The sequence below is a fragment of the Lagenorhynchus albirostris genome, chromosome 2, assembly GCF_949774975.1.
Source record: "Lagenorhynchus albirostris chromosome 2, mLagAlb1.1, whole genome shotgun sequence".
NCBI classification, from domain to species: Eukaryota; Metazoa; Chordata; class Mammalia; order Artiodactyla; family Delphinidae; genus Lagenorhynchus; species Lagenorhynchus albirostris.
This window is the reverse complement of record NC_083096.1, coordinates 152,285,491-152,312,090: the sequence shown is the minus strand read 5'-3', so window position 1 is coordinate 152,312,090 and position 26,600 is coordinate 152,285,491. Positions and strand designations below refer to the sequence as shown.

The 26,600-nt window shown below is 42.5% G+C and overlaps 1 protein-coding gene across 1 annotated transcript in view; it reads right to left on the bottom strand.

Annotated features, from left to right (window-relative positions):
- HIVEP3 (HIVEP zinc finger 3) overlaps nucleotides 1–26,600 on the bottom strand; it is a 503,676-nt gene that overhangs the window by 391,832 nt on the left and 85,244 nt on the right. The window contains exon 2 of the mRNA XM_060140364.1: nucleotides 9,836–9,947. The gene's annotated coding sequence lies outside the window, so the exon portion shown is untranslated. The remainder of the gene's footprint in view (nucleotides 1–9,835; nucleotides 9,948–26,600) is intronic.

Below are 26,600 nucleotides of genomic sequence, written 5' to 3'. Positions count from 1 at the left end.
GAAGGTGAAGGGACTTGAATAGGTTTCATGGGAGCACAGGGGGTTGGGGGGAGGAGTTAGGTAAGCAGCAATTTACCACCAACTGATATGGAAATATTAATATTTCAATATTTCAGTTGTTTGTCAACTAGTGCAGCCTCTGGTATGCATGGGCTAACTATGAACACAAGAATATAAACAGTATTCCACTTATATGACATTCACAAACATGTACAACTAAAGATATGGTTTAGAGATGCAAATATAAAGGGTGAGACGATAAAGAAAAGCATGGGGAAAAGAGACAGACATGTCCAGAAAATGATTATCCCTGAAAAGGGAGGGGTGGGATGGGATGGAGAGGGGTACCACTCTTCGAAGGTAACAGTAACATTTTTTTTCTTAAATTGACTGGTGAGGACATGAGTGTTGATCATAATATAATATGAAGAATGATTATTCTTTAAACCTTTATATACAGTATATAAGTGTTCTTTTGTATCTAGTGGCTATTTCATTAAAATTAGTTAAAAGGATTTTATCAAGAAAAATTTAATAAGAAACTCTCATATCAAATTGCTGTGGTTCCTGCCATAGCTCTTCCAGGGGCTTGGCAAATGTGATCTCCTCAATTGTAATTGGCGGAACTCTTAAACCCACTGCAAATTCTACGAGCTTCTCCCCAGATCACTCCGGAAAGATTCTTGTGAGAACACCTCCAATGAGGAGCAGGAAAGCCCAACCTTCAGAGTACATTCTGCTCTGGCTCTTTTTATTAAATATAATCAGAAGCACAGTGGGGTTTGTTTTTGTTTTTTTAATCTCCTGGAATCTTCTCAAATTTTGAAATCTTTAAAATGAGGGCATGGAGCAAATGACTACATTCTGTCTCTCTTGCCTAGATTTGTTTTGTCTTTCACCATACGCTTCAGCTGTGTGATGCCCCAGTTCTATCCATGAGATAGATATGCTGACAGTCAGGGGCAGTTTCTAAGAGTGTATTAAATCTATATTGAGGGCCAGGGAGTGGAGGGAGTTTGGGAGGTTGCGTGCCTGTGTGATTTTTTTTTACCAATTCCAGCAGCTGCTTGGCATCTGTAGACACACCATTCACTTTTTTCAGTTATTTGTGAACCACCCCTAAGAGCCACGCCACATGGCGACTCTCCTTTTCCTGAAGCACAAGTGTGAACTGTGTAGCAAAGCTACACAGCACAAGAGCAAGTCACTTAGCCGGAGAGGGAGTCTTGTCAAAGCTCCTCCTCCCAACACACCACCAGGGAAACAGAAACTCTCTGGATGTGAAACTGCTTCCTTGAGAGCAAGTTGAAAAGGCAAATCATTGGTGGCCTGTGAATAATTACGGAAACCTCTCCTCTCTGGACAAAAACCTGATTCAGAAGGAAGTCAAGAGCCTATGCAAATGTTTCTGCATTTGCAAATTTGGGAATTTGTAAAGGGTTTGAGATGCATCCATAAAGATTGTCAAGAGTCTACTGTATTGAATCTTGACTAAAGAGATTTTTCAGAATTCTTCTTCTAATAAAAATAAGTTTGTTCATTTTTACCAGCGCTCCTCTGATTTTTTTTAATACATCTTTATTGGAGTATAATTGCTCTACAATATTATATTAGTTTCTGCTGTACAACAAAGTGAATCAGCTATATGCATACATATATCCCCATATCCCCTCCCTCTTGAGCCTCCCTCCCACCCTCCCTATCCCACCCCTCTAGGTGGACACAAAGCACCCAGCTGATCTCCCTGTGCTATACAGTAGCTTCCCACCAGCAATCTATTTTATATTTGGTAGTGTATATATGTCAGTGCTATATACACTAAGTCCCAGCCTCCCCTTCCCCACCCTGTGTCCTCAAGTCCATTCCCTACATCTGCATCTTTATTCCTGCTCTACCACTAGGTTCATCAGTACCAATTTTCTAGAGTCCATATATGTGTGTTAGCATACGGTATTTGTTTTTCTCTTTCTCACTTACTTCACCCTGTATGACAGACTCTGGGTCCATCCACCTCATTACAAATAACTCAGTTTCATTCCTTTTTATGGCTGAGTAATATTCCATTGCATATATGTGCCACATTTTCTTTATCCATTCATCTGTCGATGGACATTTAGGTTGCTTCCATGTCCTGGCTATTGTAAATCGTGCTGCAGTGAACATTGCGGTACATGTATCTTTTTGAATTATGGTTTTCTCAGAGTATATGCCCAGTAGTGGGATTGCTGGGTCGTATGGTAGTTCTACTGTTACGTTTTTAAGGAACCTCCATACTGTTCTCCATAGTGGCTGTATCAATTTACATCCCCACCAACAGTGCAGGAGGGTTCCCTTTTCTCCACACCCTCTCCAGCATTTATTGTTTCTAGATTTTTTGATGATGGCCATTCTGACTGGTGTGAGGTGATACCTCATTGTGGTTTTGGGGGGTTTTTTTTTGTGTTTTTTTTTATATATCTTTATTGGAGTATAATTGCTTTACCATGTTGTGTTATTTTCTGCTTTACAACAAAGTGAATCAGCTATATGTATACATATACCCCCATATCTCCTCCCCCTTGCATCTCCCTCCCATCCCCCCTATCCCACCCCTCTAGGTCATCACAAAGCACTCAGCTGATCTCCCTGTGCTATGCAGCAGCTTCCCACTAGCCACCCATTTTACATTTGGTAGTGTATATATGTCAATGATACTCTCTCACTTCGTCCCAGCTTACCCTTCCCCCACTGTGTCCTCAAGTCCATTCTCCAGGTCTGCGTCTTTATTCCTGCCCTGACTCTAGGTTCATCGATACCATTTTTTTAGATTCTACATATGCGCGTTAGCATATGGTATTTGTTTTTCTCTTTCTGACTTAAGTCACTCTGTATGACAGACTCTAGGTCCATCCACCTCACTACAAATAACTCAATTTCATTCCTTTTATGGCTGAGTAATATTCCATTGGATATATGTGCCACATCTTCTTTATCCATTCATCTGTCGATGGACATTTAGGTTGTTTCCATGTCCTGGCTATTGTAAATAAAACTGCAATGAACACTGTGGTACATGTATCTTTTTGAATTATGGTTTTCTCAGAGTATACGCCCAGTAGTGGGATTGCTGGGTCGTATGGTAGTTCTATTTTTAGTTTTTTAAGGAACCTCCATACTGTTCTCCATAGGGGCTGTATCAATTTACATTCCCACCAACAGTGCAAGGGGGTTCCCTTTTCTTCCTTTTCTAGATTTTTTCATGATGGCCATTCTGACCGGTGTGAGGTGATACCCCATTGTGGTTTTGATTTGCATTTCTCTAATGATTAGTGATGTTGAGCAACCTTTGATGTGTTTGTTGGCCAACTACATGTCTTCTTTGGAGAAATGTGTATTTAGGTCTTCCACCCATTTTTGGATTGTTTTTTTTTTGTTTTTTTGATATTGAGCTGCCTGAGCTGCTTGTATATTTTGGAGATTAATCCTTTGTCAGTTGCCTCATTTGCAAATACTTTCTCCCATCCTGAGGGTTGTCTTTTCACCTTATTTATTGTTTCCTTTTTTGTGCAAAAGCTTTTAAGTTTCATTAGGTCCCATTTGTTTATTTTTGTTTTTATTTCCATTCCTCTAGGAGGTGAGTCAAAAAGGATCTTGCTATGATTTATGTCATAGAGTGTTCTGCCTAAGCTTTCCTCTAAGAGTTTTGTACTGTCTGGTCTTACAAAATATCTTAATCCATTTTGAGTTTATTTTTGTGTATGGTGTTAGGGAGTGTTCTCATTTCATTCTTTTACATGTAGCTGTCCAGTTTTCCCAGCACCACTTATTGAAGAGGCTGTCTTTTCTCCACTGTATATTCTAGCATCCTTTGTCAAAGATAAGGCGACCATATGTGTGTGGGTTTATTTCTGGGCTTTCTATCCTGTTCCATTGATCTATATTTCTGTTTTTTTTGTTTGTTTGTTTTTTGATTTTTGCAGTACGTGGGCCTCTCACTGTTGTGGCCTCTCCCGTTGTGGAGCACAGGCTCCAGACGCACAGGCTCAGCGGCCATGGCTCACGGGCCCAGCCGCTCCACGGCATGTGGGATCTTCCCGGACCGGGGCACGAACCCGCGTCCTCTGCATCGGCAGGCGGACTCTCAACCACTGCCACCAGGGAAGCCCTATATTTCTGTTTTAGTGCCAGTACCATACTGTCTTGATTACTGTAGCTTTGCAGTATAGTCTGAAGTCAAGAAGCCTGATTCCTCCAGCTCCATTTTTCTTTCTCAAGATTGCTTTGGCTATTCGGGGTCTTTTGTGTTTCCATACAAATTTTAAGATTTTCTTTTCTAGTTCTGTGAAAAATGCCATTGGTAATTTGATAGGGATTGCACTGAATCTGTAGATTGCTTTGGGGAGTATAGTCATTTTCACAATGTTGATTCTTCCAATCCAAGAACATAGTATATCTCTCCATCTGTTTGTATCGTCTTTGATTTCTTTCATCCGTGCCTTATAGTTTTCTGCATACAGGTCTTTTGCCTCTTTAGGTAGGTTTATTTCTAGGTATTTTATTTTTTTGTTGCAATGGTAAATGGGAGTGTTTCCTTAATTTATCTTTCTGATTTTTCATTGTTAATGTATAGAAATGCAAAAGATTTCTGTGCATTAATTTTGTATCCTGCAACTTTACCAAATTCATTGATTAGCTCTAGTAGTTTTCTGATGGCATCTTTAGGATTTTCTATGTATAGTATCATGTCATCTGCAAACAGTGACAGTTTTATATCTTCCTTTCCAAGTTGGATTCCTTTTATTTCTTTTTCTTCTCTGATTGCCATGGTTAAAACTTCCAAAACTATGTTGAATAATAGTGGTGAGAGTGGGCAACCTTGTCTTGTTCCTGATCACATTGCGGTGGCTTCTCTTGTTTCGAAGCATGGGCTCTAGGCACGTGGGCTTCAGCAGTTGTGGTACGCGGGCTCAGGAGTTGTGGCATACGGGGTTAGTTGCTCTGTGGCAACTGGATCTTCCAAGCCCAGGGCTCAAACCCATGTCCTCTGCATTGGCAGGCTGATTCTTAACCACTGCGCCACCAGGGAAGTCCGTCCTCTGCTCTTAAGATAGCTTCAGCATCTAATGCAAAGCCTGCAATTCCTGAATAGACTAACTTTGGTGACAAAGGCTTAGCAGAGCATGTCATATATTTATAACACTGGCCTTATTTTTTTCCATCTGTATTATTTGTTTATCATCTTTTCTTTGGATCCCAGTCATGTATATTACTCTTTTTTTTTTTTTTTTAAGTTTTACCTGAATTCCAATTCAAGGACCCATGGACATCCAGAGACTTCCCATGATCCTTGAGATTGACTTCTGTATGCTTCTCCCTGGCTTCACTGCTGAATCTAAGGGGTATTCTCAGTTCATCTACCACACATCTAGATGTAAAGCTCCACCCTTTTTTTTTTTTTTTTCAGAAGAATGCCAGCCACACCTGGTATTTTGTAGCACTTAGTAATGAGGGGAGGAATCAAATCACTCATGCATGCATGGTTTTCAGGAACAGACCAGATCAATAGCCTAAGCACACATTCCCAAATGTGACCCTCCCCAAAGGGCAGCCCCTTGGAGAAAGTGGTTCAGTCACCTCCTACCACCAACCCCTACCTCCTCTGCCTTTCAAGCCCCCTGGGATTTCAGAGAATAGCATTTTATCCATCTTATTACATCAGTATCCCTTTGCTTATATACACGGAAACTCGGGACAGTTCTGAGCATTTCTGATCATATTCAATGGCCTGTTATTGACAGTTTCTTTTAATAAGTTCAAAACGTTCTTCAAATAATTTACCAAAATGATGAACTTCTGTGTGTCTAGAAACCGAGCAATACTCTTCTGCTACTTTTAATTAGGGCCTTCACATTTTTGACATATGCATTAAATTTAAAAATTAAATTAAATATACAGTACTCTTTAAAAAGTATCAGCATTAATTTTCCTGTACTTTCCTGTCTTTCCTGTTGCCTTTGTTTTGGAATAAACTGTAACTAAGCAAATCAGCAGAGGGTCAGGCAAAGCTCGTGTAACTCACATATCCTTCCAGTTTTGAGCACCATGTCTGAATTGAGTCAACACCACAGTTTAACATGAGGGTGTTGTCATGACACCTTGAACGTTTTTTAACAGCACACTGGTGGTGGGGAGTCCACATTCCCTACACTGACATAAGAAGCACATGCCTCTCTGGCTTCGTCTTTTCCATCATCCAGTCTCTTCCAATTAATTCCAGCGTTAAAGTTGCCAAGTTGGAAGGTTCTAAATGTGTCTCTGGTCAGAGCGAGACAGGCTGAGGCTCCCATGCCTCCTTCTTAGAATTTTCTATAACATCAAATGTTAGAACATAAGTACTACTAATTCTAGCATAATAGTTCCCTGCCAAGTTTCAGCAAAAGATCATAAAGTTCTCAATTAATTTCAATAGGGGAGCTTTATAGTTATAATATAATTTTGATCAATAAGCCCTTGGCTGTCCAGAAACCTCGGGTGAAAAAAGTCATTTGGGGTATACTTCATATTCTCATGCCTTTTGAAGCTGGACACACAACATGCCATTTAAACTCCTCTTGATGCATATAGGTCCCTGTGAGCGTCAGTTATTATGCGATAAGACAGTGTTCTGAAGATCTATCCAAATATATAAAATTTCACTGAATTCCTCACATTAAATACTTATGTTAAATAGTCTCAAAATTCTATATTTTGAATTCCTGTGCCTTTTAAATTTTATTTTAAACTTGTTTAGTATTTCTATTTCTTACATTACTAGTACTTCTTAGTGATATTTTAGAAAAGAGCTATAAGAACCCTTGTACACTACTTTATCAATCTCTTCCAATTTTCTGGGTATAATTGGCAAACTAATCATCGAACCTCTTAGAACTTTATGTAAATGAAGAGTCCTGCAGAAGGGTATGAAATTTTCTGCAATGAAATTTTCCAATGATCATAATACCTGACCTGAGCTCATGGACTTATGGCATCTCTCTTGCTTTACCATTAGGTCCCAGATGGCTAAGTGACCTCGTATAAATGTGCATTCCAGATTGTCATGGTATCATCCTAACACCCATCAGCTACAGAGCACATGTTACTTTTTAGCCCAACTCATTTACTTCTCAAGATATGTCAGTGGGCTTGGTAAGGCTACGACGGTGATACCCACTTTACAGATGAACAACGACCTTGGTCAAGGGCTTTAGCCAAGTCTGTCCTGAAACACCAGTGCTGCCTGTTCACGTAGCCAGTGTTTCCTGCCCTGCTTGCCCAGTGCATCTGCAGATTTGTAAATATGCTTTGATTCCACCAGACACAGAAGGAAGGACAGCATGTCTGGGCCTCCTTGATGGGCAGCTTGGAGAACAGAGAAGAACCTGAAAGGCATCAGGGAACTCACAGAGCAAGTGAGAGACAAGTTAAAAGCTATCCAGTTGTCACACAGCTTTCTTAACATTATCTCCCATCAAGTCGGGGCCTGGAATCTGCCAGGATTTCAGACTAAATGCCTCTTCTTCTTGCTGGTACCTTTCATACACCAAGTGCCTCGATGGCTCAGTCGGCAAGAACCCAAAGGCATCACATGCTCCTCCCCTCCAAGGAGGGTGACAGCCACTGAGACGGAGCAGGCAGAGACAGTTCAGCAACAGCGCTGTTGGGGAACACCTTCATCCACTGCCACGGCGTACAACTTTGTCGCTGCCTTAGAGCAGACCCAACGGGGTGCGGAGGACAGTAAAACCATCCCAGCCTGAAGGGCCAGACTTCCTGCTAAATTAACAAGTCTGTCTAGGAGCCCTAGGCTGAGGCACCGAGGGGTGTGATAAAGGGGCCCCGTGCAACAATTCTGTGTCCTGTGGGTACGTTAGCTAAACAGACGGAGTGGGGAGGAAGGAGAGAGAGCTGAGTGTCATGGACACCTTTCCCCCTCTGCCTGCAGATATCTTGATGGGACAGCTGTTTTCCTACCTTGCAAAAAAAAAAAAAAAAAAAAATCCCACAGTATTTAATGCAAGAATGTACAGGGCCAACAGCAACTGCAAGTCATCAGAGCTTTAAAGAGCATATGTCGAGCAGCTCAGCCAGCATCTGGGTTCTACTCTTCAGCCCCACAGTGTAGCCCAACTCCAGAGCAAAACTGAAACAGCGTGGCAGAAACTGTTTCCTTCAGCAGGAAGTATGAAGAACAGCTAGAACCTGAAACAAATGAGCCTGGCAGTCACCCTGCATTCAGGATTCGTGTTATGTTTTATGCATCTAGTTAGGAACCCAGTGGTCTTGCTGGGATGATTCCAACCTTTTCCAGAATTCAAGAGGGGGGTGACATGACCAAATGCAAATTCAGACAAGCAATGACTAGCTGAAAGGGATGTGGGAGGGTCTTTAGATCAACACCAACCCAAAGCCAATTCCACCACTAACCCTAATGGACACGTGATCTTTGCCCCCCATGTTCTTCACAGAAATTGCTCAAATCATTCCCCCTCTTCCCCACACTGTCCCTGCCCCGCTGATACACACAGTTACACAAAAACATCATAAACATAGGACCCAACTTCTTCAGTCGGGGGGAGGACGGGAAACGGTGGGAGTTGCTGGGGCGCACGGTCTGATCATTGGTTGAAGTTATGTAATCACGCAAACAAGGGCTGGAGAACGCTGGGTGGAGATCAATTCAGGGCACACCTCACGCTCTCCCTTCTCCCCTCCCCCAACAACCAGAAAGCAAGCCAGTTTTAACACCACCAAAACCAAAGCACAAGACACAGCTGGGGGGTGGCGAGCACCCGGCTACTGCGATTCCAAAGCCAAGGGTGGCCGGAAACTTGAGGTGCGCGGCAGAAAAAGGGCCAAGGTACCGCTCACCAAGCAACCAGACCCCGCAGACCCTCCTGCCGGCATCCACGACCCCCAAAGTTCAAGGGCGGGCCGAGCCAAAGAAGTAGTCCCGACCTGCGACCTGCAACGTAAACCAAAGCAGCCGCGGTCAACCAAACCCACGCCTGGCCTCCAGCGCCTCTCCAACACTTCGGTCCGAGTCTCCGCGAGTTCAGGGTGTCGGCCACGCTCAGGAGTCCTCGGGCAGCTTGTACAGTCTCAGCAGGGGCCATTCAGCACCAGCGGTGTTTCTCCTTTTAAAGGATGGTAAAATGTGGGGCACGACTGGGAGAGGGGTAAGGCGAGAATCCCCAACAGAGTAAAAGTTTGGGTTTGGTTTGATCTTCTTTGGAGGAGGGGCTTTTGCGATTTTGCTTTAGGAACATTTGGGGGCGGGGGCTAGGAAGATTTCCCCTCTCTCTGGGCACCCAGCATCCTCCGATCTCATTTTCGGCAACACAGACGGCTCAGGGGGGTCTGAACAACCCCGGAGCCGCAGCCAGGGCAGCAGAAAAAACTGCAGGTGCTGCGGTGGACAAGGCATTAGCCCGACCGCTGGGGCTCAGAGGAGAGGGGGGGCCCCACTGCGCCGGTGCCGCCGGGCTGCCGAGGTGTGGGGAGCGCGCGGCGCGCAGAGGGTTACAGCCGCCGCTGCCGCCGTGATTGACGCGCGGGGGTCACTTGAGGCTCCCGCCGCTCCCCCTGGCACCGGGCCAGGGAGCCCGCTCAGCCCACCGAGGGCACCGCACGCCGCGCGGCCGCCCACCCGGCCGTTCCCGGCGCCTCCGCCACCGGACACCTCGCCCAAGAAAGGCCACGACGACATGGAATCGCAGCTCGCTATTTCACTTGCCCGTAGCGGCCGCTGGCAAAAACACAATAAATAAAATAAAGCGCGAGGCATCCCTCCGCCGAATAAAAATCCAGAGTCCCCTACCTTCGGCCTTGGGATGGCAAACTGGTCCTGTGTTCTCTGACCCACGGATCCAGCCCCTTCTTCATGAATAATTCCGGTCAGTCAGGATTTTGTGCATTTTTTTCCTGAACACCTGTTTCAAGTAAGGGGTAAAGACCTTATTGAAAGAATTGTCCTTAAAAGATAACCTGTGCACACATATGTCCATCCAGGCATGCATGCGCGTTTGTATACACACATATGTACACGAGATATACATGTACATTGAAGCACCAAACTAGGCAGTTGGATAATGGGAGAGTCGGCTGGTTGTGAGCATGCTCGCACCGGGAACAGATCCACCCTCTGTTATTCCTCTGAATAAATATAAATCACGATCAGAAACCCAAACAGTAGCATCCCTCTTGAATTCCTGCTGCTGAAAAACACGGAATAAATGCAGCCCGCAGACACGGAATCAAATCAGCAGCTGTTTTCTGAATCCAGAGCCAACCCCTGCCTCGCCTGTCTTTTCCACTATGAGTTCAGACCTTTTTTGAAAGGGGTTTTAACCTTTTAAAGATACAGTACACCAATTATCACTTCTCAATAGCTGTCACTCCAAGCGCAGGAAGCCAGTCCCATGCCTAAAGCCACAGGGCAGGCTTGCTCGCAGGGATAATGATTTCATTCATCAGTGCCTTTAAAAAAGAAAAAGAAAAAGAAAAAATACATATATATAGAGAGAGAGAGAGAGGGAAAAGGGGGGGAGAGAGAGAGAGAGGGAGGGAAAGAGCAAAGACAAGGCATAAAACTAGACACATTTATTGCAGTGATGAGTTCCTCAGTGACTAATCAGCATGTTATATAAACACTACCATCCTTCACTTCCGAACACACATGTTCATGGGGTCAGACAATGCCAGGGACACTTGTCAGCACGGGTGTCACCCCTCATGAGCCCCTACCTGCTGATAAAGGACCAGGAAGGCTGCCAGGGCAGCTGCAGGAAGTGGGGGCCTCCACCAGCTCACAATTAACCACAGGGCACTGCCATGCCCTCAAACAAAAGAATCCTCTGGCACTACTTGCAAACTATAATGTAATCTAGGACCAGATCTTGTTCCAACACATGTTTTTTTTTTTTTTCCAACCAGTATCTGGAATCAAAACTACCACCTGAACCTTTACAGTCTCTAAGATCCAGACTTAGGCCCTTCTTCAGGATTTTGTTAACAAGCTGGTTTTGTTTGGTTGTTGGGTGTTTGTTTGTTTACTTCTTTTTTCAGGACTAGGTTAAGCATGGAGGTAGAAAACTGGGGGTGGGGCTTGAGGATAAACAACAACCCCCCTGCCCCAATGGAAAAAAAAATATTCATTAAGTACTTCAGCCACCCAGGTAGTGTTTATTATTCCAGTGTTGGTTTTTCAAGAGGTCGCCCTGAGAAGAAACCAGAACTCCTCACCTCACTTATGTTTGAAAGGAAGGAAAATGCAGTTTCCTTCTTTTACAGTTTCTTTTTCACCCCAGGAGCCCCAGAGCTTCAGAACGGTGCTGGCTCTGCTCCCCTGGTTCCAGGCCAGCAGCAGCAACACCAGCAGCTTAGCTGAAAAGCCACCCCGATGTTCCCACAGCCGCTCTGGGCATGTCCCTCTAGCCGTAGGCTCAGAGCCCACCCTCCCTGGGCAAACCGCTGAAACCAATGCACCGTCACCCTCTCACCTCATCACAGCCACTGCCTGCACTGCCCCCTCCCAGACACACACACACACACACACACACACACACACACATGCACGCACGCACGCACACCCTTCTCTCTCAGCTCCCAGGGCTCTCTAGCAGAAAATTACCATATTTTGTGTGTCATCACCCAAGCTAGCTGGACCTGTCACTGATTGGCTGGGCACTGCCAGCCGGAAATGTCACCAGCCACACAGCTTGGAACTGGCTCTGACCCGCGGCCACCTCAGACCTGAGCCCAGGAGGCTCTGTGACAAGGTGCAGACCTACCACAGGGAGCCTGTCACTCTGTCACTCCTCCCGCAGTCCGCCCCAGGCCCTCTCCTCCCGGCTGGTCTCTCTAGCCCGCCCTGGGGGAGGGGACCGCCAGGGGATGGGAGCGAGTCTCCAGCCACACTGGGAGCTGTGCTGCTTCCAGCTGCAGGAGAGAGGAAGCCACTGAAATTCCTGTTCTTCTCAGCAGGTTAGGGGAAGATGTCTCCATTTGGTTTTAAAGATTTGGAGGAAGTGTTCCTGATAAAAACAGTCTCTGCTCATGCTGAAAAATAAAAATTATCAGTAAGGCTGGGTGAAAACACTAATATCATACGCACCAAGGTATCATAATCATAATACCCCAAGGCTGTCAGGGAAACCGGAAGACAATTTAGTCCATCCTCTTCCCTTAAATAGAACAGCTCTTAACCCTCCAAGAAAACTCACCAGAAAAGGGGGCTTCCTAACTTGGCTAGTCAATGCCCTATGATGCCACACAAGTGTTTCAGAGTTAAATGGTCTTTGTAGTGACCAACCTGAATCACTTTGGCTGTAATTTAAGCTTAGTCTCTCCTGCTATATCTTTAGTCATTTCAGTGTGACTCACCATTTAAGTCTCACCTCACTCTGTCCTCCCAGCTAAATTAAACCCTATCTCTCTGGACCAGTATGTAAAAGTTGCTTCTTAAACCTTTAATTATGCTGCTCTATTCTTTAGACTTCAGAGTCAAGCCCCCCAGAGCTAGATGTAGCTGAAAGCTCATTCCATCCAGCCACGGATGCGATGCTTCACTCACCTCTACTGTTTCCACCCTGGGACTTTTGATTTGGGGGGATAGCAGAACTGGGCTCAGACATTTACTCCTTCCTTCTCCTCCAAAACACAAAACAAAAACAAAACAAAACCCCACACTTATATGACCAAAACACTAGAGGCAATGCTGGGACCCAGAGAAAGATGCCACCAATAAAGCCTACATTTTAAAGAATATGGAGAAGATATAAAGCAGATGAGATGTCGCTGAAGAAAAGGTGATTAGTGCTGATAAGACCATGTATGATTCTGCACAGGCCCCCTAAGAAGAAAGTGCACAGGCTTCCAGAAAAAGGTCCTGGAAAACCCCAAGCTCAGAGAATCAAAGATCAGATGAGGGTCACAGGCATCGGCTCAGAGGCAAAGGAAAGGACATCAGGAACTAGGCATGTTCTCTCCACACAGAACAGCAACGATTCCAGGGCATCTTTGGAAAGTGGAAAGTTTGTCCCTAATATAGGAAGAAGTCAAAGTCTGAAAAGGGGCAAGACCACAGCTCATTTTGGTATGACACACACACACACACACACACACACACACAAAGAAGAAGAAAGAAAGAAACAGAAAAAGAAATTTATAATCAAATAAGACACAAGATATAACAGAGAAATCCAGAACATCCCATATTAGTCTAAATGAAGTTCTGGAAGGAGATGACATCATTAAGGAAGGGGAAAAGCAACAATCAAGGAAGAAACAGAAGAACATTTCCTTGAGCTGATGAAAGACTCGAGGCCTTAGATCATATGGGTCTATTGGGTGCTGAGCAGTAGGATTACTGAAAGAATACACAATTCTAGATGCAGTCTCCTACTCCAAGAACAAAGAGAAACAACTACAGGCTTCCTGATAGGGGAGAAAATTCAGGCTGCTTAAAAGGAAAGAAAATCAGACTGACATCATACTTCACATCTGCAACACCAGGCTAAAAGACAGTGGCACAACTTTTATAAAATTCTCGGGAAATCTTATTGTAACTCGAGAATTCTACCAGCTGCCAAATTATAATTTCTCTCACATGTGATGACAAAAGAAAGGCATGTTCAAAGACAGAAATACCCTTTATTAAATTAAAAAAAAATTACTTGAAGATCTCTTCCAGCCAAGGAAAAAATTAAGCCAGAATAGTAAACTCAAGAAAAGAGAAGACGTGTTATATAAGAAAATGTAATGAGGAATAAAGCGAATAAAATGTATGCTTAAGTACAAATATAATAGTTAATGTGGTTGTAAAGTTTAATTTAATTGTTAACATAAGATAGGTAGAAAGAGAGAGGATGAGAGAAAGAAATCAAGAAATCTGGAATTTAACTTCCATATGATTTCAACCAAAAAACTGGAAAATCTCAATGGAGATGGGTAAGGAAAATCACTAGAATAAAAAAAATAGGGTGGGGCTTCCCTGGTGGCGCAGTGGTTGAGAGTCCGCCTGCCGATGCAGGGGACACGGGTTCGTGCCCCAGTCCGGGAAGATCCCACATGCCACAGAGCAGCATGGCCGCCGAGCCTGCGCGTCCGGAGTCTGTGCTCCGCAGCGGGAGAGGCCACAACAGTGAGAGGCCCACGTATCGCAAAAAAAAAAAAAAAATAGGGTGGGAGGATCATTATGGAAGGCAATTAGAACTACATTTATCACCTCTCTTCCCAAGACCACATTAAAATGATAATAAGGAATTTTTTAAGTTCAAATACACAATGACAAAGAAAACAGTAGAAGAGCCATTAGCCAAGAAAATTGAAAAAGAAGAATAGAAGGGGACTGAATTTTTTTTAATATAAATTTACTTATTTATTTATTTATATTTAGCTGCACACAGGCTCTCTCTAGTTGCGGCGAGCAGGGGCTACTCTTCGTTGCGGTGCGTGGGCTTCTCTACGCAATGGCTTCTCTTGTTGCGGAGCACAGGCTCTAGGCAAGCGGGCTTCGGTATGTGTGGCACGCGGGCTCAGTAGTTGTGGCTCGTGGGCTCTAGGGTGCAGGCTCAGTATTTGTGACGCCCAGGCTTAGCTGCTCCACGGCATGTGGGATCTTCCCGGACCAGGGCTCGAACCAGTGTCCCCTGCACTGGCAGGTGGATTCTTAACTACTGCACCACCAGGGAAGTCAGAAGGGGACTGAATTTATCAACTGTGAATATATATACTACAGTAAATAAAACAATATAGCACAATTGCAGAAACCTAAAAATGGACAATGGAACTGAATGAAGTTAAGAAACAGCTTCAGGTATAGTGTTTGCTATGTGATAGGTGATAAAAGCTGAATTTTAAATCAATGGGAGGAAAAAATGTTATTCAATAAATAGTGTCAGACTGTGGTATTCAGTATTGCTTCTAACTCATACCTTAAACAAAATATATTCTATTTTCATACCCCCCCACACACACAAATACAACAAGGAAAAACAGATACTATGATTGACCAATAAATCACAGAATGTTATAAAGTTGCTTTTTTTTTTTCTAATAGTGGAAAGAAAAGAAAAATAGTGGTTATCCAGTGTCTGTTTAAATACCATTGTGATAGGTTTAATAATGCCCCCCAAAGACATTCACCTCTGGAACCTGTGAATATTACCATATATGGCAAAAGGTGTGGTTAATTGAACGGGAGGTTATCCTGGATTATCCGGGAGGGCACTAAACATAATCAAAGTATCCTTATAAGAGGGAGGCTGAAGGCAGAGAGGAGAAGGAAATGTCACCATAGGGGCCAAGACTGGTGTGATGCAGCCACAAACCAAGGAAACCCAGAAACCACCAGAAGCTAAAAGAGGCAAGGAACAGATTCTCCCCTTAGAGGCTCTGGAAAGCACAGCCCTGCTGACACCTTGACCTCAGCCCAGTGAAACTGACTTCAGATTTCTGGCCTCCAGAACTCCAAGGAAATAAACATATTGTGTTAAGCCACAAAGTTTGTGGTTATTTGTTATAGTAGTCATAGGAAACTAATACAACCACCATGATGAGAAACAGTACTTCCTAGGGATTATAATAACTATTATTACCAGCAACAATACTTACTATGGGCCTGGCACTGCTAAATTATATACATATCTAATCTCATTTAATTTGCATGCAAGGTGGCAGTAGACAATTGTAGTTATTATGACTCTACCACTCAGTAGCACATATGCCTGGGCAAGTTATATAACCTTCTAATGCTGCTTTGTCTCATCCATAAAGTAGAGGTAGGAATGATACCAACCTGACGGGGTTGTGGAAGGTAAAGTGAAACCATCTATGTAAAGGGCTTAGAACAACGCCTGACAATAAGAGCTCCACAAATGGTAACCAATAGTGAGAAAGTCCTTCCTTATGCTGGGCGGCAATGTGTCTCCCAGAGCATCCTCTCACTGATTCTAGTTCTTCCCTTTGGATACATGTAGAACAAAGGTCTCTCCTAACCGCCTGACTGTCATTCAAATATCTAAAGACAATGATCATCTCATTAAGAGTCTCAGCTTCTCCAAACTAAAAGTAACAAATGCCTTCAGTCATTGCTCTTGTGAATTCATCCAGAGACCCTTGCCCAACCTGACCACCTCCTCTGGACATACTCTTTTTTTTTTTTTTTTTTTTTTTTGCGGTACCCGGGCCTCTCACTGCCGTGGCCTCCCCCACTGCGGAGCACAGGTTCCGGAGGCGCAGGCTCAGCGGCCATGGCTCACGGGCCCAGCCGCTCTGCGGCATGTGGGATCCTCCCAGACCAGGGCACAAACCCACGTCCCCTGCATCGGCAGACGGACCCCCAACCACCGCGCCACCAGGGAAGCCCCTGGACATATTCTTGTACATCTTTAGACATGATCCCAGACTTATCACCCTTCTTGTTCTAAAACAGAGGTTGGCAAACTATAGCCCTCCATGCAGGCTATATTTTTTAATAGTCTGTGAGCTAAGAATGGTGTTTACATTTTTTAAGGACTGTCAAAAACAAAAAAGAATTTACAATATAGACCATATATGGCCTGCAAAGTTTAAAATATTTACTATGTGGCCCTTTTCAGAAAAAGGTTGCCAATTCCTGTTCTAGAAGCTCTTATACTTCTATCAATGCAATGTAAGATTGCCCAAGACTGTTTTACAAACAAATTGCACTATTGTATCATATCAACTTAACTGTAGGGCTGCTAACTGTTCGATCAGTATCCATTCTCTTTCTTCTTCTTACCCAGTAATAAAATTCTTAGCTAGGAAGATGGCTACCAGTTGAAGACTACATTTCCCAGTCTCCTTTGTAGGAAGGTGTGGCCAGGAGGCTAGGTTCTAGCCAATGGGATGTAGCCAGATGTGACTAGGGTAATTTTCTAGTCTTTCTCTTAAAGGGGAGGAACATGCCCCCCCCCACTTCCCTTTTCCCTTTCCCATTGGCTGTAATGCGGACCTGATAATCCTATGGATGACGGGTAGCAGAGCAACAAGCTAGAAGGACCCTGGGTTTCTGGTGCTGCCATTTCACCCTATACTGCTTATTCTCAGTCTGTGAGAGGGAAATAAACTTGTAGTTTATTTAAGCCATTGTTATTTTAGGTCTTTGTGACAGCAACTGAATCTGTGCCCTAACCAATACAACTATCGGTTTTAACTCCCAAGTATTTTCTATATTTGTGGCTGCTAAGACACACATCTCCCACATTCTGCAAGCACGCAGTTAATTTCCTGGACATAATAAGACCTTGCACTGACCTTGTAAGAATCAGTCTATCATTTTACCCTGACATCTCGGACCCAGTTCTGACATCCAAAGTAGCTTCTATCCTTTCTAATTTCATGTCACTCTTCCAGAAGCACTTTAGGTGTAGCACTCAAACTAAATACAGTGCTCATCAAAGCACCTGATCAATGTTAAGCATAATGTAATGGAGAGGACTGTGACCTCAGTTTGTGGGGGAAGAAAATAACAGATTAAACTAAGGTCAAATGAAGGAGAAGGTGGGGAGGATGGGGGCAAGCAGTTGTGAAGAGCTTACTATGTTCCAGGCACTCTTCTGTGAACTTCCTCATTGTTATCTCAGTTATTAAATATTTCATTCATTCATTCATTCACTCATCCATTTATTTTTAAAGTACTCATTTTAATTTTTTGAAACAGTAACTATAAATACCCCCTGCTGGGGCAGAAAACTATTATCCATAAACACTGATGAAAACAGAGTCCATGCAAATCTCTCTTTTTCTAAGTCTGTGTGCACCCACCCTCTCTTTGGACACCTGAAGAGTATGTTGCCAGCATTCCTTATAAGACTTAGAGGCAAAGATGAAAATACTCCAGGCACCTAGCTCAAGAACTGTCCAGTGTAGAACAGTGGACAGTATTTTCAGAAACCTCTACCCTCGGCCATCTTAAGACAGATGAGAAGTAAGTACACGCTGGCCTTCTGCAGAGCTGCATGGCAGAAGGACTGAGTGGGCAGTCTCTGAGTAGTGTCAGACTATCTGGGTCCAAACCCTGTGGGTTTAAGTCAACAGCTTAATCCTTTCCTGCCTCAGTTTCCTTATCTGTAAAATAGGGATATGTTATTCTTACCAAACCATCTAAGGCAGATTTTCCCCCTTTTTTTGCAGGTGATGAATATGATGCTTATGTCCTTGTCCGAGGTTAAACCATCCAGTAAATGTCAGCATGAGGATTAAACCTTAGGTCTATTTGATTCCCACTTCATGCTTTTTCTTCTTCCAAAGATAAAGAAGGAAAATATGGGCCATATGATCAAAGACAAAGGTAGAAAATAAGTTACCAAATCATGCTGAAAAAGATGACCTGCCCACCAGAGGGAAGGTTGGATGCCTCTTAATGTGGTGCTCAAGACAAGAGCTGACTGAGGTTAATGGGAGTTTTCTTCTAACTTCCTTCACAGCTTCCACCATTTAGAGTAGAACAACACCCTATCATGGTGTTTAAAAAACAAACAGCTGGCTCAAGACCCACTCCCTTCTTACAATCATTCAGCCTGTTTGGGGATCTTGGTGGGGTGGTTTTCAATGCACAAAAAAATCAGTCAAGGCCAATGTGCATCTTCCTTCTGGTTACCTAAAAGTAAATTATTCAGATCTAAAGTCACACACACACACACACCAAACGAAACCTCAGAGCACTGGTTCTTAACCTTTCTTTTACCTCTTATACCTAAGATATGAGAAACGCCATCAGGGACCTCAGTAAACTAGGGCAGAATATTGGAGAAGCCTCTAGTGCAAAAGGAGTGTGGTATAGCACAAAACAAGCTTCTCAGACCTGGTGAGACCCTACTTCGGGCAGCCAGTGACATGAGCCCCAAATGGGTACTCTGAGGGCCAACCAATCCTGCACTGAGACAGACCTCACAGCTCCTGTTCTGTGTGACCACCTGGCTTCTGGGCAGTTTGCATATCCTGGCAACATCAACTTTACGCGTGTGTATGGGGTGCAGGGCAGGGAAAAGTTCTCTTCCGGCAACCCACAGCCCACATAAGAATGCTGCAAGGATGAACAAGGGAAAATCATAATAAAAAGCAGATCAGGGGTCACAACCCCACAGAGGAATCTAAAGAACCATAGGAGCAGGATTAGATATTTTGGTCAGACTGGAAAGAGCTCTGACTAGCACAGATCATGAGCAAACACCAGAAATTATATGCAACTTATTACATTCACCTGGGGTCAAAAACCCATATGCCTTTAGGGGCCCAGCAAACAACATAAGTGTGTGAAACAGCATGGTATAAATGACCAGGCTTCTCTGCAAATCCAACTTCAATATAAACAAAAGCCATGTTGGCTAGAAAGAGCTGACATCAGAAGATGGACTGCAAGTTTGCACCCCCTCCTCACGATGATCACAGTCGGTAAAAGAAAGGAGGGAAGATTTTCATGTTTCTCTGAGAAGGAAAAAGAAAATCAGCTTTTTTCAAAAAGCAGTTTTCTAAAAGTGATTTTAAGGTCATCATCACTTCCAAGACCTAGTTGAGACAGGATAAAAAGCCAAAGTAAGATATAGAAAGAGTTAAAGAACACCCCCCCAAAACTGGATGTCTTCAAATGAGTTGGGTTAGATGGCCCCATCAGTAACTCTCAGACTAAGAGCTCAGTGAATCACTTGGGGGCCCAGGTAGCATGCAAGATGTTCTTCTACAAGTCTCATTTACAGTCGAAAGGTGTCCATACTATTTCCTTATAACACAAAGGAGGCTTTACTTCTTTCCTTAGGGCTATTTCATCAAAAGCTCTCCCAACTTTTGTTATTTTTTATTTTGAAATAATTTTAGACTTACAGAAGACTTGTGAAGATTACATAAAGAACTCCTATATACCTCTCGCCCAGCTTTCCTTGATGTTAACATCTTACATAACCATAGTATCATGATCAAAAACAGGAAATGAATGTTGGTACAATACTATTAACAAACTGCAGAATTTTCTCTAATTTTGCCAGTTTTTCCACTAATGCCAATTTTCTGTTCCAGGATTCAATCCAGGATCCCACGTTGCACTTAGCTGTCATTTCTCTTTGGTCTCCTCTGATCTGTGACTGTTCCTAGACTTTCCTTGTCTTTTTGCCCTTGACATTTGAAGAGCGTTGGTCAGGTATTTTGTAGACTGTCCTTCAATTTACGTTTGTCTGATGTTTTCTCATGATTAGACTAGAGTTAGGGAGTTTTGGCCAGAGTACCACAGAAGTGACATGCCTTCTCAGTACACCAAACTGGGGGAAGGGGGGATGCTGTCAATATGTCTTATTACCAGTGATGTTAACCTTGATCTCTTGGTTTAAGGAGTGTCTGCCAGGTTTCTCCACTGTCAAGTTACTATTTTTCTCTTTGTAGTTAATAAATATTGGGGGGCTGTGAAAATGTCTTGCTTCTCCTTAAACTGTCACCCACAAATTTTAGCACTCATCAGGTGATCTGTCTGCAGCAGTTGTCTATGATATTCTAATGGTGATTTTCGATATCCCTCATCCCTCTATATTTATTAATTTGGAACTCTTCTGGAAGGAAGAGTTGTCCTTTCTCTGTACAAGGTAACCAGCCTACCCAACTTTTATTTTTATCAATATGGACTTATGGATAATCATTTTATTCTTTGAGTTATAACCAACTTTTAAAAATTTATTTATTTAGCCTAAAATTGTTCCAGTTTTGCCCATTGGGAGCTCTTTCATGTTTGTTCCTGTATTTGACATAACCCTGCTGTTGCTTTGTTGTTGTTGATTAGCACTTCCTTACCCTGTGGCACCACAAGATGCTCCAGAATCTTCTTGTATTTTCCCTGCTCAGTCTTGGAGTTTATTTTTTCAAGGATTCCTCATTCCTTTTATTGGATAATGGCATTTAGAAACCAAGATCTGGGCACTGGGTGTGCTCACTGCTACCAAAATGCACTACTTTAGGCCTTCTTAACAGTTGTCAGTCTGGCTAGAGGTTTATTAATTTCACTGATTTTTTTCAAAAGCAATTCTGTTTTCAATTCATTGATTGTCACGCTTATCTTTATTATTTCCTTTCTTCTGTTTGCTTTAGTTTTAATTTGTTCTTCTTGCTCTAGTGTTTTTTGGGTTTTCTTAGATGAATGCTTCTATTACTGATTGGAAATGTTTCTTCTTTTCTAATATAAATTATTTAACACTATCATTTCGCCCCAAGCACTGCTTTAGCTGCAGCTCACAAATTTGACACATTGTATTTCCTTTTCATTCAGTTCAAAATATTTTTAATTCTTCCTCTTTGACATATAGGATATTTAGATATATGTTGTTTATTTTTCATATATTTGGGGATTTTTCTAGATATATTTCTGTTCTGATTTCTGTTTTAGTTCCATTATGGTTCATGAACATACCTCCTGAAATTTCTGTTCTTTTAAAGTTGTTAAGGTTGGTTTCATGGCCCAAAATATAGTACCCTATGGTGAATATGCACTACAGAAAGATGTGTAGCTGGGTAGTGTTCTATAAATGTCAGTTAGGTCAAGTTGTTTGATAATGCCTTTCAGATCATTATACTTTTATTGATATTCTTCCTATTTGTTCTATCATTTACTAAGAAAAGAGCACTGAATTTTTCAACTTTGTGAACTTGTCTATTTTGCTTTTCAATTCTATCAGCTTTTGCATTATGTATTTCAGAACTCTGTTGTAAAGTACACTCATATTTAGGATTATTACTTCTTCTTGGAAAATTGAGGCATTTATAATTATTTAATGTCCCTTTTTATCCCTGAGAATAGTCCTTGTTCTAAAGTCTATTTAGTCTGATGTTAATGTAATGACTCCAGCTTTACTTTGGTTAGTGTTCGCACAGCATCTTTTTTCTATCCTCTTACTTTTAACCGATTGTCTTTATATTTAAAGTAAGTTTCTTATGGACAGTGTATAGTTTGTTCTTGCTTTTTTAATCCAATCTGATAATCTCTATCTTTTAACTGGTGTGTTTAGACCATTCATACTCAATGTGATTATTGATATGGCTGGATTAAAACCCACTAACCTTGTCCTTTCTTTTTTTTTCTTTCTTTCTTTCTTTCTTTCTTTCTTTCTTCCTTCCTTTCTTCTTTCTTCCTTCCTTCCTTCCTTCTTTCTTTCTTTCTTTCATCTGTTCTTTCTTCCTTTTTTTTTTCTTTTCTTTTTCTGCCTTCCTTTTTGTTGTTGTTGCTGTTGTTTTTCTTTTTGTGGGCCTCTCACTGCCACGACCTCTCCCGTTGCAGAGCACAGGCTCCGGACGCGCAGGCTCAGCGACCATGGCTCACAGGCCCAGCCGCTCCGCGGCATGTGAGATCTTCCCGGACCGGGGCACGAACCCGTGTCCCCTGCATCGGCAGGCAGACTCTCAACCACTGCGCCGCCAGGGAAGCCCTCTGCCTTCTTTTATTTGCCTGGTTTGGGGGTGGAGTGAGGGAGGAAACGTTCTCTGTTGTTCCCTTAGTCTTAGACAAGCACTGCAACACTGAGCCTTCTCAGTGATCCCACCCCTCCTCTGGGTTACTTATGAACCCAACATTTATACCTGTCCTTTCCCCAGAAGTCAAGAGTTTTTTCCTATTCCCTTGCTCCAGAAATGATAAGATTTCACCAGTACCCTAAGGGTAATAGTGCTCATCCCCTTCCACACACACACCACACAATTTAAGGCTTCTGTTCATAGGAGAGAAGGATCCAGGTAGAGTTCCCTGCCTTCCCACAGCAGCTTCGTTCCTTGTGCAGCACAAGGGAGACTTTCTGTAGACGCTCCAAATGGTTTCCGTGAGTTCATGGTGGGGTTCATGGAAAAATGCCTCCAAGAGGGCATGGCCTTCCCCCCTTTATTTGTGGCCCCTAGATTCACTCTCTTTTGCCAGTGTGCACTCAGCCAGACTCCACCTACTCAACAACCACTCTAGTTGAATTCTTATCTAGCTGCTTCTTGCCCAGGTAAGTCAGTGCTCATGTCTTGTTTCTCCCTGCAGATACCTGTCTCTTCCTAAATTATGGGTCTGCTGGTTTCCCAGCAACCTCAATACTTCAACTGGCTCAAGAAAGGTTGTGAACTTGCTGTCGGTCCATTTTTTTCATTGTAAGCTTGAGAGTAATTCTCTTTCTAGCTCTCTACATCTTTGAATAGAAACCAGAACCCTCCTTTGTTTAATGAAGTACTTACGCAGCTTTTGCAGTAGCAAGAAGAAGATACAGCAGGTAGGATAAATCATTGTCCTCTTGGAAGCTTCCCTAAGGGGCTTTAGGAATAACATATGTCCCAGAAACACTTCTCTCTTGTTTTTTGAGAAATGTAAAGTGCAGGAAAATATCCCATAGGGGTTAAGTAAAATACAAATGATGTACTGATTTTTCATAAAGTATAAACTATAGGTCAGCTGTAATCCAGGACAGTTGCCTGGCTGAAAGCACCTACCAGTCTGCAACTGCCTAGCAAAGAATACGATGCTATACAGCAAACCTCATGGATAGCTAAGAATAAAAGAACTCAAGAAGATTTCTAGCCAATTAAGCCAATTTCAGAATTTTTCACACATGTCACTATTCAGTGAAAAATATGACAGGTGACTAATTACTCAAAATTAGGCCAATGACCAAAATATCATGCCTATGTTTTATTATGTATTATATTTTCCCCAAAGGTAAGTCTTTCCATTAACCATTAACTCCAAAATTATTATTATTAACAATAATGGCAATGGAACAAAATCATTGAGTGATCACTTATGACAAGCAAGATCTTACAAACATTTTCTCATTTCATCATCACAAAAACTCAATGAGGAAAATGGGGCACCAAGGGATTAAAATACTTGTCCGATGCACAGAGCTAGTATGTGCTAGAACCAGAATTCAAACCCAGGTCAGACTTCAAAGATCTTGTTTTTAACTTCTGAGCAAGCCTGCCTTAGAATGGTACTAGTTAAGATTTTGTGTGGCCCTCTGAGTATTTCCTTCTGTCATTTACAATGCTGGAAGTGGTCCACCCTTACATAAGAACACAAAAGCATCAGAAATGCCTTACTGGCTAACATCAGTTGTCCAACCAGAAAGACATTCAGTTTCAGAATAGTAATAAGGGACCATTTGTTGAGACAGGATGACAACTGACCTTTATGAGGTTGGTTTGAAAGGAGGGTATAACTGTTCTCCATGTTTTCTGAATTTCTCCCCAGCCCCCTCCTCATACATATATATGCATGTGTGTGTGTGTGTGTGTGTGTGTATCAAGTATTCTTTTCTTCAATACAACACTGCATTATGATGTTGTCATCAGTAATTTATTTACAGTCTTCTTGAAATTATACCTATGTATGTATGTATGTATCTCTCTATATTAACCACATCTATCTCTTAAGAATAAAGGACTCAAAAATAAATAAAAGCTATAAAATGTTTTAACTAAAAATCAATTAATTAATTAAACAATAAAAAATAAAGAATAAAGGACTCTTTATGGGATATCTACCAGCTCTAATGAGGAGGCATAATATGACATTCTAAACTTAGACATATGGAGTATAGCAACAGCAAAGAAATGAGTTAGTTACAAAGACAATGATGCAAACAGCCACTACTAAATCTTCAGCTGGAAGAGGCAAGCTCTACGCAAACATAGTTCATTTTACCTAACAAGCCTGCATAAAATAAGATAGCAGATGAAACAGGAAAGACAATAAGAAGCAGTGACAATCACCAGACATGTAAGAAGAAGAACACCACAAAGAGCAAAGAGCAGGTGGCCCTGCTGGAATCTCCAAATGGTAACGCAAAGCAGTAACGGGCTCTTCCTGACCTTTCACGAGATGCACGTGGAAAATGAACCTATTTAGATGACACATTGGGGAAACAGCCAGAGGCAACTGATTCAGGGGCTTCTGTCACCCCAAGCCCCACCTGGCTTCCCTGAGAGGTGGAGATGGTGGCGGGGGGAGAGGAGGGGGAGATCGTATCTCCACACACCTGTAATCCATTCACAACACACCAGTGAGTGGCTGCTCACCAGGGGGAAGCTCTGCAATAACTTGTGTCAACAAGTACTTCAATCATGTTTGATTTACTCTACTTAAGAAGTTAGGAAAATATATAACACTTCAGAGCAATATTTTCATCAAAAGTGGTTAATGTTAAAACATTTTGATGCTTAAAGGGCAAGCTTCAGTTATTAGAAAAATTAACTCTTGAAACACCTCGCTCCCTGAGGATGCAGAAACACCAGATGTGAATACTTGCCTTTTATTGGGCTATCAAAACGTCCTATTATCTCAAGATATCACTTTAAAGTCTGAATCAACCTTATCAATACCCACCATGGAGTTAAAGTATTGGATTGAACGACCATATGCTCCAATGCTGGGACATTTTTGGACGTGAAGGGAGTTCTATTAATTACTCTGTAATGACAGGAATAAGTCAGGACTAGCCTACGTAAACCAAAACATTTGATCACTCAGGTATTACACCACATCCCCATTTTAGAACAAGGAAATCTAAGTTTACCTATCCTCCTCTTTAAAAATAAAAAATAAAATAATACATGCTAGTAGCAAGAAACTAAAAAATATGTAAAACAGAAAATAAAAGTGTGCCCTTTACAACCCTTGGAATCTCACTTCCCAGATATAACTTCCACTAACAGTCTGCCTTCCAGCCCTCCTCCACATGGGGAGGATAGAATTCCCAAACACTACTATCTGAGGCCAGATGAATGAATGCCAAATGGCCAAAAATAGCAAATGTCTATCCCGTACATTGAGTTCAGGTGGGGCCTACCCCTTTTCTGCACTTCCGGGGTTCAGCATATGATTTGGGTGATTTGAGGTCTAAACCATTGGGTGTGTCACTTTTTTCCCGGGCACGATGTTGGTTCAACATGGTCACGTAATTGTTTTAGAACCAATGAGATACAAAGCAACTTTTGCTCAGACTTCTAAGAAGACTCATTCTCTAGCTCACTCTCACATGTATTGAAATTGAAAGGCTCTAAGGCCTTGACCTGCACTGTCCAAGATGGCAGCCACTAGCCACATGTAACTATGGAGCATTTGATGAGACTAGTACAAATTGAGACATGATGTGAGTATGCAAGACACACTGGGTTTCAAAGACAGCATGAAAAAGGAACATAAAGTATCTCACTGATAATTTTTGTCGATTACCTGTTGAAGGGATGATGCGTGTGGCTCACATTATAACTCTATTGAACAGCACTGGTCTAAAACAGTTGAATCCCTGGTAAAGCCAGGCCTAAGGGTAGCCAAACCCATGGACTTTTCAGCTGTGTCAACTAATACATACTTATTTTGCTTAAGTGAGTTTTGATTGGGCTTTCTAGCACTTGCACCTGACAGTCCTTCATAGCCATATGAAGAATCACACTACACATTCAGGCTACTACTCTTCATTGAACAACAGATCATGGGCATTTTTGTCCATACTAGTCCCCTTGCTAATAGTGTGTCCAGATCTGCACAAAGTATTCCATATAGGGACAAATCAACTCCTTTTTTTCTGTTAACACCACTCTATGTGCTCAGTGTACGG